Source organism: Furipterus horrens, unplaced genomic scaffold (assembly GCF_987537825.1).
Source record: "Furipterus horrens unplaced genomic scaffold, mFurHor1.1.pri manual_scaffold_13, whole genome shotgun sequence".
Lineage (NCBI taxonomy): Eukaryota > Metazoa > Chordata > Mammalia > Chiroptera > Furipteridae > Furipterus > Furipterus horrens.
The window spans coordinates 14,557,024-14,572,902 of NW_028327183.1; the positions used below are offsets into that span (position 1 = coordinate 14,557,024).

The 15,879-nt window shown below is 42.0% G+C and overlaps 1 protein-coding gene across 4 annotated transcripts in view; it reads right to left on the minus strand.

Annotated features, from left to right (window-relative positions):
* The window catches only part of GFOD2 (Gfo/Idh/MocA-like oxidoreductase domain containing 2), a 35,376-nt gene extending 20,376 nt beyond the window's left edge, over nucleotides 1–15,000 (minus strand). For 3 of the 4 annotated variants that reach the window (XM_090260539.1, XM_090260536.1, XM_090260535.1), the window contains exon 1: nucleotides 14,803–15,000. The gene's annotated coding sequence lies outside the window, so the exon portion shown is untranslated. Of the gene's footprint in view, nucleotides 1–3,199; nucleotides 3,262–14,802 lie in introns of all 4 variants that reach the window. The other variant, XM_090260537.1, reaches the window with a different exon arrangement.
* Nucleotides 15,001–15,879: the final 879 nt, after the last annotated feature.

The window sequence follows — 15,879 nt, forward strand, 5'->3', positions numbered from 1 at the left end:
ATTAGCACACTAAATCCAACAGTGTGTTGAAAGTATAATACCTCATGACCAAGAGGGTTTAATCCCAGGAAAGTAAGCCTGGTTCACATTCTAAAATCAACTACTGCCCTGACTGGTATGGCTCAGTGGGCTGGGCACAGTCCCACAAACCGGAAGGTTGCTGGTTCAGTTCCCTGTCTGGGCACATGCCTGGGTTGCGGGCCAGGTCCCTGGTTGGGGTTATACTAGAGGCAACCAATTAATGTTTCTCTCCCTCTCTTTCTCCCTCTCTCTAAAATAAATAAATACATACATAAAATCTTAAGAGACAGAGAGAGAGGGAGAGAAACATCTGTGTATGAGAGATATACATGCCCTCAACCAGGGACCTGGCCGCAACCCAGGCATGTGCCCTGACTGGGAATCAAACCGGAGACCTTTCGGTTTGCAGGCTGGTGCTCAATCCACTGAGTCACACCAGCCAGGGCCATAAATGAAATCTTAAAAAACAAACAAACACAAAAAACCTAAGTGGTGCCACTGTGAGTTAGTAACATGACCCTTTCTATAAAGTAGGAGCACCTGAATCAGGCAGAGTATATGCATGTGCTTTCTCAAGTCAATCCCCAAATTTAGGAGGGATCTCAACATCCTAGTAACACACAGAAGGACTGACCTGGAGCTGAGCTGATGGTCCCTAGGAGGAAGGGGCAGCTTCTCCTTTAACTTTACCAGCATCCTGACTGGTGGGGCTCTCTCTGCAGTCCACCTCCTAGTTCAGGCCAGGCTGAGACTCTTGCTGTAGGGAGGAGGTAGTAACCTGGATGGGGATCTAAGTGAGAAGGGGCAGTGTCTGGGCACTGGGAGTCCTAAGACTCCAAAACCATAGGACTATATCAACTCCCTACCTCAGGGATGGGCCAAATCCGATCTGACACCTGTTTTGTAAATAAGTTTTACACAGAATATAGTCACACCCATTCCTTTATCTATGGTTGCTTTTGTGCTACAACAGCACATAGGTGCAACGGGCACCCATGACCCACAAGCCTAAAATATTTGCCCTCTGGCTCCTTACAGAAGAGGTTTGCTCAAGAGTATAGTCATGAAGGTAGCCAGGATTATGATAAAAAGAACATCCTCTGTTACTGTTGAGTGAGGAGTCTGGGAATTCCAGGAACTCAAAGAGGTCACTCCTTCATTAGACAGCTTGAGTAGGGGACAGACCCTGGGAAAAAGGTGTCTATAAATCCTTTCTTATCAACAGTCCCTTTACAGTGTTGGGGGTTGCAAGGTGCAATGTACATTCATTTTAGAATTTAGACAGTCTTCCTGACACATAGGATTTTTCACATGTCCTACTAAATAATCTGTACTCAGGTGGTTAGGTTTTTTAAAAAAATTTAATTGTGGTAAAATACACAACATAAAATTTACCATCTTGACCACTGATTTATTTTTAGTCCTCTCCTGAGGATATGTTCACAGACCTTAGAGAGGCAGGAAGGGAGGGAGGGAGGCAGGTTTTTTCAAGTGTCATTACTTGTTCTAGGATTGTGTCTTCCTGATGCTATTAAAAGCATAAAGCTCTCTAGAAGCTTAAAGATAGATGGAGCCAGGAGGTTCCAGCCAAACTATTAAAAAATGTACCTATAATAATTTGCCCTGTAACTATACTTTTTAAAATTACAAATTATGCTTTCTATTTTCCAGTGCCAGGCTTCAAAAAGAGCCATTAGGGATTTCTATAGACAAAATTACTGCCTTGTAATACTGTCCTTTACCCTGCAAGCCACACAAATGCAGTCAATTAATTTTTCAGGCAAAGCATTAAGTCAATTCAATGGGGAAAAGCTCTTTTAAAGAAATGGTGTTGCCCTGGCTGGTGCAGCTCAGTGGCTTGAGTGCTAGCCTGCAAACCACAGGGTCACTGGTTGAATACCCAGTCAGGGCACATGCCTGGGTTGTGGCCCACATCCCTGGTTGGGGGTATGTGAGAGGAAAACACACACTGATGTTTCTCTCCCTCTCTTTCTCCATCCCTTCCCCTCTCTCTAAAAATAAATAAAATCTTTGGGGAAAAAAAAGAAATGGTGCTGTCCCTGGCCAGTGTGGCACAGTTTGTTGGGCATCACCCCACAAACCTTAAGTCCACTGGTTCAATTCCTGGTCAGGGCACATGCTTAGGTTACAGGTTTGGTCCCCAGTTGGGGTGTGTAAGGAAGGCAGCCAGTCACTGTTTTTCTTCCTCTCCTCCCTCCCTTCCTCTCACTCTAAAAATAAAAAATTTATTAAAAAAAAAAAAAGAAAGAAATGGTGTTGAAACAATTGGATACCCATACAGCAAACAAAAATTATACAAAAATTAATGAGATCAAAGACCTACATGTAAAAGCCAGAATCACAAAGCTTCTAGAAAAACATATCAGAGAATATTTTAAGACTATGGGGTAGGTAAGGATTTCTTGGATGGGACACAAAAATCACTAATCCATTGATGAAGTGGATTTTAAAATCTGAAAAAATGTCTGGCTCATCAAGACATCATTAAAAATGAATAGGCAAGCCACACACTAAGAAAAAGTATTTACCAAACACACATGGATCAAAGAACTTATATGTAGAACTACAAATCAATAAAAAAATGAATGAACTGATTTTTAAAAATATCAGAAGACTCAGTCACTTCACACCAAAGATACAGGAATGGCCAAAGGCACATGAAAAAGTGCTCATATCATTAGTCATCAGGGACATGCAAATTAAAAGCACACTAAGATACCCACTAGAGTGGCAAAGATAAGAAAAGACTGACAACCCCAAAATTTGGAGAGGATATGGAGTAAACGGAACTTTTATACATTGCTGGTGGGAGTGTAAAATAATACAATTACTTTGGAAAACTGACATTTTTTTATAAACATCAACCCAATGACATAGCAACTCCACTTACAAAATGTTCATAGCATCCTTATTCATCCTTGTTCCCAAACTGGAAACAATCTCAAATGTTCATAAGTAGGACACTGGATAAAGCAATTATGGTATAGCAATACAATGGAATACAGTAAAACAGGTAAAATAAATGAACTATTAATACATGCAACATGTGTGAATCTTAAAAACATTACGTGGAGTGGAAGATAACCAGGCACACACACCAAAAAACCCCATGCTGTAGGATTCCATTTATTTGCAGTACAGAACAGGCAAACCTTACTTATAGTGACAGGAGTCAGAAGACTGTAGTGGTGGTGGTTGAGGTGGGCAACAGGCAACTGACTGGAAAGGAACACAAGGAAACATTCTAGAGTGATGAGAATGGTCTGCATCCTGTGCAGCATTGTGGTCACATGGTGATACAACTGTCATAACTCATCAAGTTGAATACTTTAGATTTGTGCATTTAATTGCATATAAATTACACCTCAATTTTTAATCACCGTAAGTTGTTGTGTCTAAAGGTACAGAACAACCTATTTATACCCTGCAGATTCAGGTCAATAATCAAACTAAATGAATATGTGTGAATTAAAAGTCTCTTTCCTTTATAACAAAAGCCTTCTAAGCTTACTTTTGGGGATATCATAAGTATAGAGACAATAGCTGAAGCCAAGAGAATAGGTTTCCTGAGGAAGTAACTTCAAGCTAAGGCCCTTGGCATTTGCTGAGGCTATCTGAAGTTGACACTTTTTCCTGGCCAACATCATACTGGGCAAGCTCCTGAGCTGTAGGTGTTAGGCAAATCCTCACCAGTCATGGACAAGTCATAATAAGGAAGGGAGGATTCAAAACAATCTCTCCAGTAGAGGTGTAGACAAGCAAAGCTCATGATGGCTGTAAGTGAGAAATGGTGTAAGTTGGTGGTTGTAGCTACAGAAGCCGGGGAATGAGGCCTGGCACACCACAAAGATGGTAAGTCCTTGCTTGGTGCCCCCCACCCACCCTGTGCCCCAGAACCAGCCCACACCTGTAGTTGCCCAGCAGGGGCATCTTTGAAGAACTATACATCCTTAGGGCAACCCCGCCCTCCTCTGAGGTGCCTCCACAGACACTGCCATAGACCTCTGTCCCCCTGACACAGTCCTAAGGGCCAGTGTCAATGGGCTTATTTGGGAATTAGATTTTTCTGCAGTTAAAAATTTTTCCCAGTAATTGATAAAATATGCTAAAATAAAGCACTGTGGCCAGAGATGAGGCTATGATCCTATTTATTCAGATGAAGCCTCAACCTATTTTTAAAACAGATTGTGACATTATGTAGCTGTGTTTTATAGACTGTGTTTCAGGTGCTTGTGTATAAAATGACACCTGTAATTTATGCAAATTGATTCACTGATAAGTAATGAATACTTATTAAGTATCTACTATCGACCAGGACTAGGCAAAGCACAGGATACACTGGTGAACAAAACAGATAGAACTTCCGCCTACATAGAGTTTATAGTCTAGCAGGAGAGATAAGATAATCAAATCACCATTTACAGATGTCATTACAATTTGTGGTAAGTGCTATAATGAAAAAGAACAGGGTGGTATGAGAACATTCAGCAGAATATGAATTAACTTATTTAAAGAAGTGTTAAATGATATATCTGTAATACACTTCAAGTTCTACGTGAAAAAGTCAATACCCACATTCAAAGACTGAATTACAATAAAAATGCCGACATATTTATAGTTCAGTAAAGAAACAAGCACAGCACTCCAATGGCATTAAAAAGCCAATTTGTGGTTGGCAGATAGTCCTGTAAGGGACAAAGAAGCCAGTGACTCTCAAACCAGTAGGAGGTAATTAACAGATGAATCATGGAAAAGCAGCCAGGAAATTACATTCCTGCAGCTCCTCACACATATCTCTGGGATCAAAAGGAGGAAGACTGTCATCAGCAAACACAGAGAAATGGGAAGATGTAGCTAGATAACTTGCAAATAAATTGCAGATAGACCTATAACTATATTACCCTTAGTTAATCATGTTAGATTGTGAACCCGGATTAACCAGTAATGGAGAAGCAAGGGAGGAGAGGGGAAGGGGAGCTAATCGCATTAGTATAAAACCAGTTTACTTTGTCTACTTCAAGCGGTGCATGCCCTTGGCTGGCTGTGCGCCCAACCCTACAGACTCGTGAATAAATGCCTCGCTTTGCTGCTGAAGTCCTGTGTCCCGGTGTTTTATTGTAAGCGTTACTCCCAGTATCTCCCCACAGAGCAGTATTCAAGTCTCTACCCAACAGCGTTTCTTCATAAAAAATGGGTCCAAAGAAAGTAAAGGGCAAAATTATCAGAACTTCCAAGTGCAATTATGCAACCGTCTTATGATCTCTGTTTCCAGGCATCATGGCTGAGAACCATAGAGTAGTGGTTTAAATACTTCAGCACCCTGGATACTTCATCTTGGAGTAAAAGCCAAGGTTCCTCCACTGACCTACATGGTCCTACATGATCTGTCCATGCTTCCTCCTCTTTCTCACCCTGCTCCAGCCACAAGTGGTTCACTGTTAATGTATCTCAAACTTGCCAGGTACATTCCTGTCTCAGGGCCTTTGCACTTACAGCTCCCTCTACTATACAGATATCCATCCACTTGGCTTACTCGCTCCTCTACTTCCTTCAGGTTTCAAGTACTGTCTTACCAGAAACAGGTTTATTTTCCCATTGTCTGTTTCCCACTACCACCTCTGCTAGAATGTAGGCTCCTAGAGGACAGGGAATATTTTTTGTCTATTTTTTTGTTCACTGCTGCACCCCAGCTGCCTAGAACAAGGTCAGATATAACGGATGCTTGATAAATATTTGATGAAGAAGTAAAAATTGCAGACCTTGTTCTTGCAATAATCAATAAAACAAGACATACGTACTGAACTCATCAAAATTGTATGTAATTCAACACTGTCTTGGAATATGTTCACAAATTTAATAGAAATTATTTATATCACTCATCTAATGGTTTAATGGTTCAGGAAAGAAAACAAGCATCATATGATAACAGAATAGCTCTGTCTGCCCCTTTGGATTAGGAAAATGAGTTGCTGCTCAGTCTTAAACTACAAATTGAACTGCCAAGAGGGTGCCTTTACTCAGAATTGTCTTTCCAACCAACACCCCCTCCTCCACATGAGATGACTCACGCTTATCAGTTAGCTCAGTCCCCTTGTAGTCAGGTTTCCTTCCTCTTAACAGAGAAGCGGATTGTATGTCAAGCCTTACAGGATGGACTACAATGACCCAGCACTCAGGGGCTACGTTAAGTCAAATGCCAACAAAAAGTCATGAAAGGAAGACAAGTGATTGTGATTCAAACCTAACCAGTTCATAAGGCAACATTCTGGCTGCAGTGACGCCTTTCTGCCCCCGTAGCTAGTCCATCACTACATCCCAACAATTGGACTCTGTAATGCTCCTTGAAATTCATCCACTGCTCTGGTTCCCTGAACAGACACCCATGCTCCTAACCATCTCCTTCTCCTAGCCTTTAATTGTCCCTAGGATAAATGCCAAATTCCTTGATAGGGCTCACAAAGCATCTCCCCAGTGTGGGTTGGACCCACCTGAGCAGTTTTGCCTTACATTGCGCTCGACATGCTACCAAATCTAACTCCATCAAGTCCTGCCCGGGGTGTTGGTCCAAGCTGTTTTCTCTGCCTGGAAGAATATTTCTTCTTACTTCCTCAAGCTAAATCCTTCTCGGGAGATCTGTTAGGTCTCCACTTAAACACCAAGTCTGCAGAAAGGCCGTGCTGGGTTAAGTTCTCACAGTGCCCATGCAGCCTGGGCTCTGGCTTTCACGTACGTCATTAGGATCACGTATTTAGTTACTGTCAAGATGGCAGGACCTTGCCTATGCCAGGAACCTGTTGGGGAAATAAATCAGGAATGGTCTCCATGTGGCCTTCAACATTAATCATGTTCCAAGAATTAATTAGGAAGGTGTGTCTAATTGTTCTCCAACCTTCCTTTTGGCCCTCCGACATCTAGAATTGAGCCAGTGTGGCAAATAGGCTGTCAGTGCCTGGATAGCAGAGCTGGATCCAAAGAGGAAAGCCAACCACACCTCATAAACACAGCCTGAGTAGGAGCCGGGAAAAACTATGCAGCCTGAGTTTGGAACTGCATGTTCATAGCAGAGCGACCACCTACAGTAGAGTTACAACTTCCCACTAGAGCCTGAAACAATAACAGGAACACTGATCAGCAAGACTGTTTTCAGATAGATTTGAAAGTGTTTCTTTACCTGCATTAACATTCCCATTGAAAAATAAAAGTCAACTAAAGAAATAGGTATGAGCTTTACAAATCAGGTATGATAAATGCTTTGATTCCTGGGTTTCTGTGGAGGTTTAGCTTTCCTATGACTTGTTTAAGTGCCTATACTGACTCAATGACATGGTCACAGACTGCTACCTTCTCATTGACAGCAAGAAACACAAACAGGACAAAGAAAAACAAACAACTATTCCTTCAGGTTCACAAGCTCACACAGGGGATAAAACTGTTAGGCAGCCACCACAAAATGAGAGAACATACCCAACCCTGGCCAAAGGTGCCTATACCCCATTTCCCCCCACCCCCATCCACACAGTGTTCTGGAGGGAGACTAATGAAAGACCTAATGAACTGTCCAATTAGGTGTAGCTACAAAATATACAGAAGGGTCAGCAAACCAAGTCACAGAGAAGTAAATTTAACACCCACAGAAGTATCTGTATCACTGTTAGGTCTAAAAGTGAGCTTCAGGACCTGACCGGTATGGCTCAGTACATTGGGCATCCTCATGCAAACCGAAAGGTTCGATTCCCAGTCAGGGCTCATGCCTGGGTTGTGGGCCAGGTCCCTGGTTCGGGTCCTGCGAGAGGAAACCAACTGATATTTCTCTCAAACATCATGTTTCTCTCCCTCTCCTCCCTCCCTTCCCCTCTCTCTAAAAACAAATAAATAAAATATTTTAAAAAAGAAAAAGTTAGCTTCAGCTGTTGATTACCATAGGAAAAAGTACTCATCTACCAGCTATATTCTTTGTTTTTGAAAAACTGACAACTAAATTCCTTTTTCTGAGATTGCTTTAACAGTGAGTTCCAGATTGACATTAACCTGAAAATTCCATCCTCAGCCCTACTCTCTCCCAGAGCAATTTTATCTAATCTTTCAATTTCTCTATGATTTCCCTGCAAAGAGTCTTAACTTCCCATATCCAGCCTTGACAACTTGCTCTGGCTCTAATTCTATACTTTAAAAAAAATAATCTAAGCTCAGGACAGTCTGCCAGATCAGCCCCTTTTTTCTTTTTGGTTAGCATGTAATGAAGGAGGCTGGTTATAAAATACAGGATGTAAATGGGATATACTGTATTTTTTGCACTATAAGACACACCTGACCATAAGGTGCACCTAGGTTTAGAGAAGGAAAACAAGAAAAAAATATTATGAACCAAATGGTGTACTAAAATATTCAATAAAATATAACAGAATATTTCAGTGATGTAAAGTAAACAGCAGTCAACAGCAGTATTAAGAACCATCATCACTGTCATTAACAAATGAGGAGAGACTTTAAGGTTCAAGGACTCTTCTAGTTTTCTGGGAACCCCAAGAACTCATCATCGCTAGTGTCAGAATTTATGAAGCTCAGTTGCTCACGATCACTGATGTCACTTGCTTCGCTATCTTCATAATGATGAGACACCCTGAGATTCAGCAGTGAAGTGGGACATTTAAGCATTCCCAGGGGTTTCGTGCAGGCCCACTGCTTCCTCTTCTAACAGCTGTCATTGCTGCTGACAGGTCAGGTAATATAATATACATCATGGTTTATGACGCAATATTCGCTCCATAAGATACACAGACATTTCCTCCCCACTTTTGGGGAGAAAAAAATGCGTCTTATGGAGTGAAAAGTACGGTACTTACCTGAAAATGGCCATTCATTTCAGTATTTTAGAATTTTCTAATTATTGTTTAAATGATACACAATGTCTTGTCTAACTATTGAGACTCTAAGTTCCTTCACGACGGAGACTAGGATATATGTGGTATTAAGGAGCAAACAGCCATGACTAATGTGGCTCAGTTGGTTGGGTGTCATACCACAAAGCTAAAGGTTGCTGGTTCGATTCCTGGTCAGGGCCCGTGCCTGGGTTGCAGGTCCAATGCCCATACGGGGTGTGTATGAGAGGCTATCGACTGATGTTTCTCTCCCTCTCTTTCTCCTTTCCTTCCTATGTTTCTAAAAAATAAACAAAGCCTTTTTGAAAAAAAAGGAGAAAACAGATCCCTGAAACTTAAACACTTCAAAGTACTTTGGTAACATTCCTGGAATGATTTGGAAATTACTCAAAGGCACTTAAAAGTTCTTTGCACAACGATATTAGTATGTCAGGGATATTAAGCTTTGGGGGAAGGAGAAACAAAGATAATACATTTAAAAGAATAACCAGGAGCAAGCCCAGGGCTGGGGGAACCAAAACAATCATTTAAACACAATGATTTATTTTTGAAAATAACAAGATAAGAAATACTATGTTGAATCATTTCTCCCACTGCTCCAAAATACAAGTTATGTCCCTTTAGGCCCTGGCACAAGAATATGCATGCAAAAGGCTGAGAAGTAACAGGAGGTGCAGCTGATCTCTCTAGCATCCCCCATTTCCTGGACAATCAGAGGATGCCTGACATGACAAACACAGCTTCTCACATGCTCCCAGAGCCACCACCTGAGAGTTTTCTCAGAGACGAAAACCATTTCCTAGGGAGAACCACCACTGGGCTTTGCATTTTTCTGGGTTGCAGAAGCCATTAACCACATGAAACTTCCTATAGTGTGCTTTGGGACACTGCACTACAAAACCACCCAACAAGCTCCCAAGAGACCCTAAGGGTGAAAATTATGCATCAATAAGCACCAAAGAAATACCAGGTCTAGAAAGCAGTACAAGTTCTGTAAGTCACCCTTCAATTACACATATTTAAATTCATTATCTAGGTAACCGCATTACCGTTTGGTTCACTGACACCTGAGACAGAAGAAATGTCAGTGCCTCCCAGACCCTGCCATTGTTCCCCCAACCCCCCACTTTTAATATAGTCAATGAAGCCAGGAGTGAAGGCTGGCAGAGAGAAAACAAGTTCAATATCATCCTTTACACAAGCACAAAGTAATTTTTAAGGGAAGGGTTGTTTGTCTTGGAAGCGGGAAATACACTTTAAAAAATTATTTAAATTTTTTATTGAGGTACAATTAACAAAACATTAGTTTCAGGTATATAACAATGATTCAATATTTGTATATATTGCAAAGTAATTGCCACAATAAACCTAGTTAACATCCCATTTTTAAAAGTATATATTTATTATGGAAAATTACTGTGTTCTTATGTTCTTTTTTCTTTTTTTAATCCTCACTGGAGGACATGCTTACTGACTTTTTTTTTTTTTTTAAGAGAGAGAAGAAGAAAGGGAGAGAACATCAATACATCAATGTGAAAGAAAAACATCAACTGGTTGCCTCTTGTACATGCCCCAACCAGGGACCAAACCCACAACCTAAGCATGTGCCCTGACTGGGAATCAAACCTGCAAACTTTCGATTCATGGGACGATGTTCCAAACATTCAACCAACTGAGCCACACTGGTCAGGGCCTTTCTTTAAATTCTGTCTTTTTTTTTTTGCTAAGTTTTTATGTTTGTTTAATGTACTTGTGATCAAGTATGTATTCACAACTTTGTATCCTGTGATTTTTTTTTTTCACTTAACTGTTTAGACATAAGCATTTTTCATGTTACCAGACAGTTTTTAAGGGTGACATGATATTCCACTGATTATATGAACCAGCTTTGCATTTCTCTGGTGTTAAGACATTTATGTCACTTTCCATTTGTTTTGTTTTAATTATACAGGTTAAAAAATTATGGTCCAGAAGTTACATGATTTGCCTAACGTTATCATTCTAAGCAAAATATAATTGTGAAAGTAAATAATAAAGACTCTGAGGTTGTAAAGTGATACGGTAAATCTCAAAGCCAAGTAGAAGTGTTTCTGGTTCTATTTTGGGGTTATCTAGTCTCATGAAAAATTGAGAGCTGACAGTTTGAGAGTAGCACAGTTATCCCAGGCCAGAAAGGAGGGCTGTGCTCAGTACTCTGTTCCCATTCCTCACAGCCTTCATTTGTATGTAATCCTTCTGAAAGACGAATAGAAACCTTTACAGAAGAAGCTTTTGGGACTGACTCGGAGGTGTATGGGGAGAGTGAGCCATCCCCCAGCAATTCCTGGCTATTCTAGGTCCCAAAGAGTGTGGCATTTTGTTATTGGCTACCTTGAGAACTGACAGTACCTAGGACAAAAGTACTACTTGCTACATGTCCTCTAAGAGCAAGAACTAAAGAACGAGTATTTAAGACAGAGCGTGAGTGTATTTAAGTAATGCAGGACTATTCATCTCTTTCTTTTTAATGTTTAATGCCTATTTTCTAAGTGTTCATTTCTATCACCATAAAACAGAAATAGTTATTCTATTCCTCATTTCCTTTGTCTTGGTTTAAAGAGAGAGTACTTTATTTTGCTCATTCCTGACCTAATGGCTAATTCATAAGTGAGTGTTAAGAGTGTGTAGGGAAGTCCTACTGCTTCCATGTTTTTCTCAGTACTGTATCACTTAAACATCACTGTAGGCAAAATGACAAAACTTGAAGCTGTCCTACCTCTGGGCACATCATGAGAAGGCAGGGTTCTCTGGAAAAGACAATAATACTGGGGAAAATAGAAGAAAGCAGGAAAAGAAGACTAAATATGAGATGGGTCAACTTCATAAAAGGAGCCATAGGCATGAGTCTATGGGAGCTGAGCAGGGCTACTGAGGACATGACATTGTGTACATAACTCGTTCATAGGGTCACCAGGAATCAGAGCCAACTCCATGGTAACACACGCACTTAGAGTAACTTTCATGAGTCCAAGCCTATTTCAAGTATCTTTCATTCCCCACTTTTTAAAACACTTAATACCTAAATTTGCAAGTTAATTTGGACTCTTAGACTCTCTTGAAGTTTTCTAATACAAAGCTGCTACTCTTTGTTAGAAAACTAGCCCTGGCTGGTGTGGCAGTGGACTGAGCGCTGACCTGCGCACTGAAAGGTCGCTGGTTCCATTCCCACCCAGTCAGGGCACATGCCTGGGTTGTGGGCCATGTCCCCAGATGGATTGTTTTAATTCTTGCACATCGATGTTTCTCTCCCTCCCTTCCCCTAAATAAATAAAATCTTTTAAAAAGAGAGAAAAAGAAAAATAATGCCCCATTCTATACTGTATACAAATTCTCAAAAACAGCAAAATCTCCAATTTTTTCCTAGATGCTGTCCAATTCCAATGGTGGATTTATTCTAGAATTGGACCTTCCCTAAATATGCATGAGTGACGTCAGGTGTCAGAAAGGCTCTTCTACCTCTAAGGTCTCCTCTGTTTGATTCCTCTATTTTCTGAACACTGACATACATATTACAACTCCTTACATCAGATAGCACCGCATTTCCATTTTTCCTCTTACTGTGTAACTAGAAAATCAGTTCAGTAAAAGTAAATCCTTTTAGCATTACTTGTTTATCTGGTACCTTGGCCTATTAAATACTGATTACTTTATTACAGGCCAGATTTGATAACTGCCCTCAGCTGCCCCAGAAAATAGAGTAGATGTTAAGTAATTATTTGTCAAAGGTTTCATTGCCATAGAAACAAAGAAACACTTTCAGTGTCTGTAAGTCCACCTTTCTCTTCTGAAAACAAGTGTCTTTTTAATTAGAGGAGCTCAAAATATGCACAAAAATTCATGGGGTACACTTACTACATTTCAGCAGTATCTTCTCCAACTGCTCATTCAAGAACATATCTGCATTTACATTCAAAGCATTCTTCCCACATTCCATCCAGCTCTGTAGGCAGTAACTAACTGACTGCTCCCTGTCAATCTTACCTTGATTTTGGCCCACTTGTCTGTCTTCTATCTGGGCTAATGAGAATTTCTACACAAAATACAATGACTTTCATGAAACTTCTGACAGGATTTGGTTCACAGTGCCCATTTCACCCACAGATTACATACCCTTCTGATAATACCCCATATTTCTCTTGATGCAGGTCAGTAAAATGCATAGCTGTGCCATGTTAATAACTATGTTGTATACCTGAAACTCATATAATATTGCATATTTACTATATTTTAATTAAAATAAATTCACAGCCACAATATTCACAGTTATGATCTGGCATTGATTTGTGAACCTAAAGCATTCTTCTTTAAACTAATATGACCTATTAACATTATCATACTTTCAATGTATCATCACTCTGGGAGTAAAAAAACGTTGCAAAGTTGAATATACAGTGAAGATTAGTTATATCAAGCTAGCAATAAATTGACTTTGATGACTAGACTCAGCACCCATCTGTTAAAAACTGCACACTTCTTTCCCCCATTATTACAAATTTTTAAGTTTCTTTTGGGGGCAAGTTTTTTTTCATTGTTAATCCTACTACTAGTGGGTTCTAGTATTACTATAGAAATCTTATATCTGAATCTTCCAAGAAAATAAAAATAATAACTGATGAGACCAGGTGGTAAGAGGAACACTCTCACAACAGAATCTTCATCTGTAAAATGGGGATTCTACCAACAGAACTGTGTGCTGAAAATTTTCACCTTAGTCCAGACATTCTCTCAACTCCCAGTCCAAAGGCAGTAATTTTCTCATGTTTTCTATAAAATGGACAGCCTTAAAACTCTTGTTCCCTGGTGTAGCTTTTCAGAAGAATGAACCCAGCTTCCCCAACTCTTAAATACAACCATTCCCATATCTCTTCATATCACAGTAACACGTTAACTGTCTTTTCTAATTTAACAGTTGTCTCGTTCAAATTAAGAGTCATACACTAAGGGCTCCTTCTTCTGAGACCTTTGTGCCCAAAGTTTACAAAGGTCCTCTGGGAGGTGCCTGACCCTGGTTCTGGACACTCAACGGGCACCCACTTTTTCCCAGTGTCTTGCCTACAACATAAACAAGATGGTTTATAAGCTTACTCGGCGTCTATTCAAGGCAGCTTTAAACTCTTCTATTCCTATCCTGTTCTTCAGATTCTGCAGTAGTTAAGGAGGTAAACTTCACATGGCCATTCATAAGTCCTGATCTTTCCGCCCCCTCTTCCTTCCTCACCATGCCTCACAATGCCTCCTTGATGGGAACACCTTACCTCACCTCACCTTTGTCGCCGCAGGTCCACCTACTTCCTTCCTGAGCTTCAAAGGTAGGCCAGGGCCCTTGAGACACGGCCAGTGGGCACTCTGGGGCTGGCAGAGCCACCCGCACCTCCTGGGGTGTCCCTTCTCCCACCTGCCACCCGAACACTCCCATCTCACTGTGAAAGACGAAGGACCAGCTATCTCACTAGCCCTTTGTCTGAGGATTGCATACCTCACACCCTTATCCACAAAGCGTCAGTCCTAACACAGGTAGGTGGGTCTGCTCTGCACAGGGCGGGGAGCCCAGGCTTCCCCATCCAGTAAAGGCATGGGGTTAAGGGCTGAGGTCCCTGCAGGAGCCAAAACCGTACATTTTTAAGACCGAACTTGCAGGTCCTATTTCTGAGGAGAGGACGAACTCCGGGGGTGACCCTCGAACTCTGCGCCGCTGCTCGCAGTTAGAACGATCGCCTCCAGCCCCGACCCTGCGTATCCTCGCCTCAGACCTCCGACACCGGGCCGCATTAGAGGCCCGGCCGACGCCCGCTCGCAGCCACGCCAAGCCCTCCTCCACCCGCTGCCACAGGCCGCTTCTCACCTGGCACGCTGGCATCGCCCGCCCCGCTCCGCACAGGAGACCTTGGGTCTGGATGGTCTCAGCAGACGCCAGCCCCCACCAAGGAGGCTGGCAGGAATTCAACGGCCGCGGAGTCTAGCGCGCAGCTACCAGAACGCGCCGCCTAGTTTCTAAGGAACCGGGGGCCCTGGGAAGAGCTGGGGGTGGGACGACGGGAGACCTGCGCATGCTCCCTGACGGGAGTAGAAGCGCGTTGGGAGCCTTGACCCGTAGCTGCGCATGCTCGCTTATTGTTTGGCGGGGTTGGTGGGTTGGGGACTTGGGGGGTTGGAGGGTGGGGGAGTTGGGGTGGGAGGGAAGTTAAATAGCCTGGCCGGAGGCCCTGGTCATTCATTTCCGGCGGTGGAGGCACTGAGCGATTTATTTTACAGCCTCGGATCCTTTCTAGGCGCAACCCCGCCCCCGACCCGGCGTCTAGAGCAAGGAGGTTCTGCCCTGGCCAAGTAACTGAGTAGGTTGGAGTGTCTCTGGATGCACCAAGGTTGCGGGTTTGATCCCGGGTCAGGGCACATATAAGAATCAATCAATGAATCCATCAATAAGTGGAACAACAAATTGATTTCTCTATCTTAAAAAAAAAAAAAAGCAAGGAGGTTCTAGGAACTATGGTGGTTTTTGGTTGCCCAGGAATGAAGGAAGGGCTGCTGTTGGACATGATCTATCATCGCAGAACGGCAGTTCTTTTGAACTCCCTCGGGAACTTTGGGGCTTCCTAGATGTTATTCAGTTGTTCCTTAGATGTTAGTACTCCTCAGAACTGTGATCTCAGTCCCCATGATCTCTTTCCTGGAGCCTATACCATCCCCTGACACCCCCCCCCCCAAGTAAATACCATTTTGTAATAAGACTACTTTTTGATTCACAAATTCGCTAGAGTAGTGAAATATGTAAACCTTAGTGTAAAAGGCTATGTTGGAAATGTGGGATTAGGGGTTATTTCTGCACGGGCTCCCACACCGCTGTTGTCTGACTCTCCCCTGAACCTCTTCCCCTCCCTCCCTACCTCCCTCAGCTAGCCCTCTTTCCAGAGCAACCAGT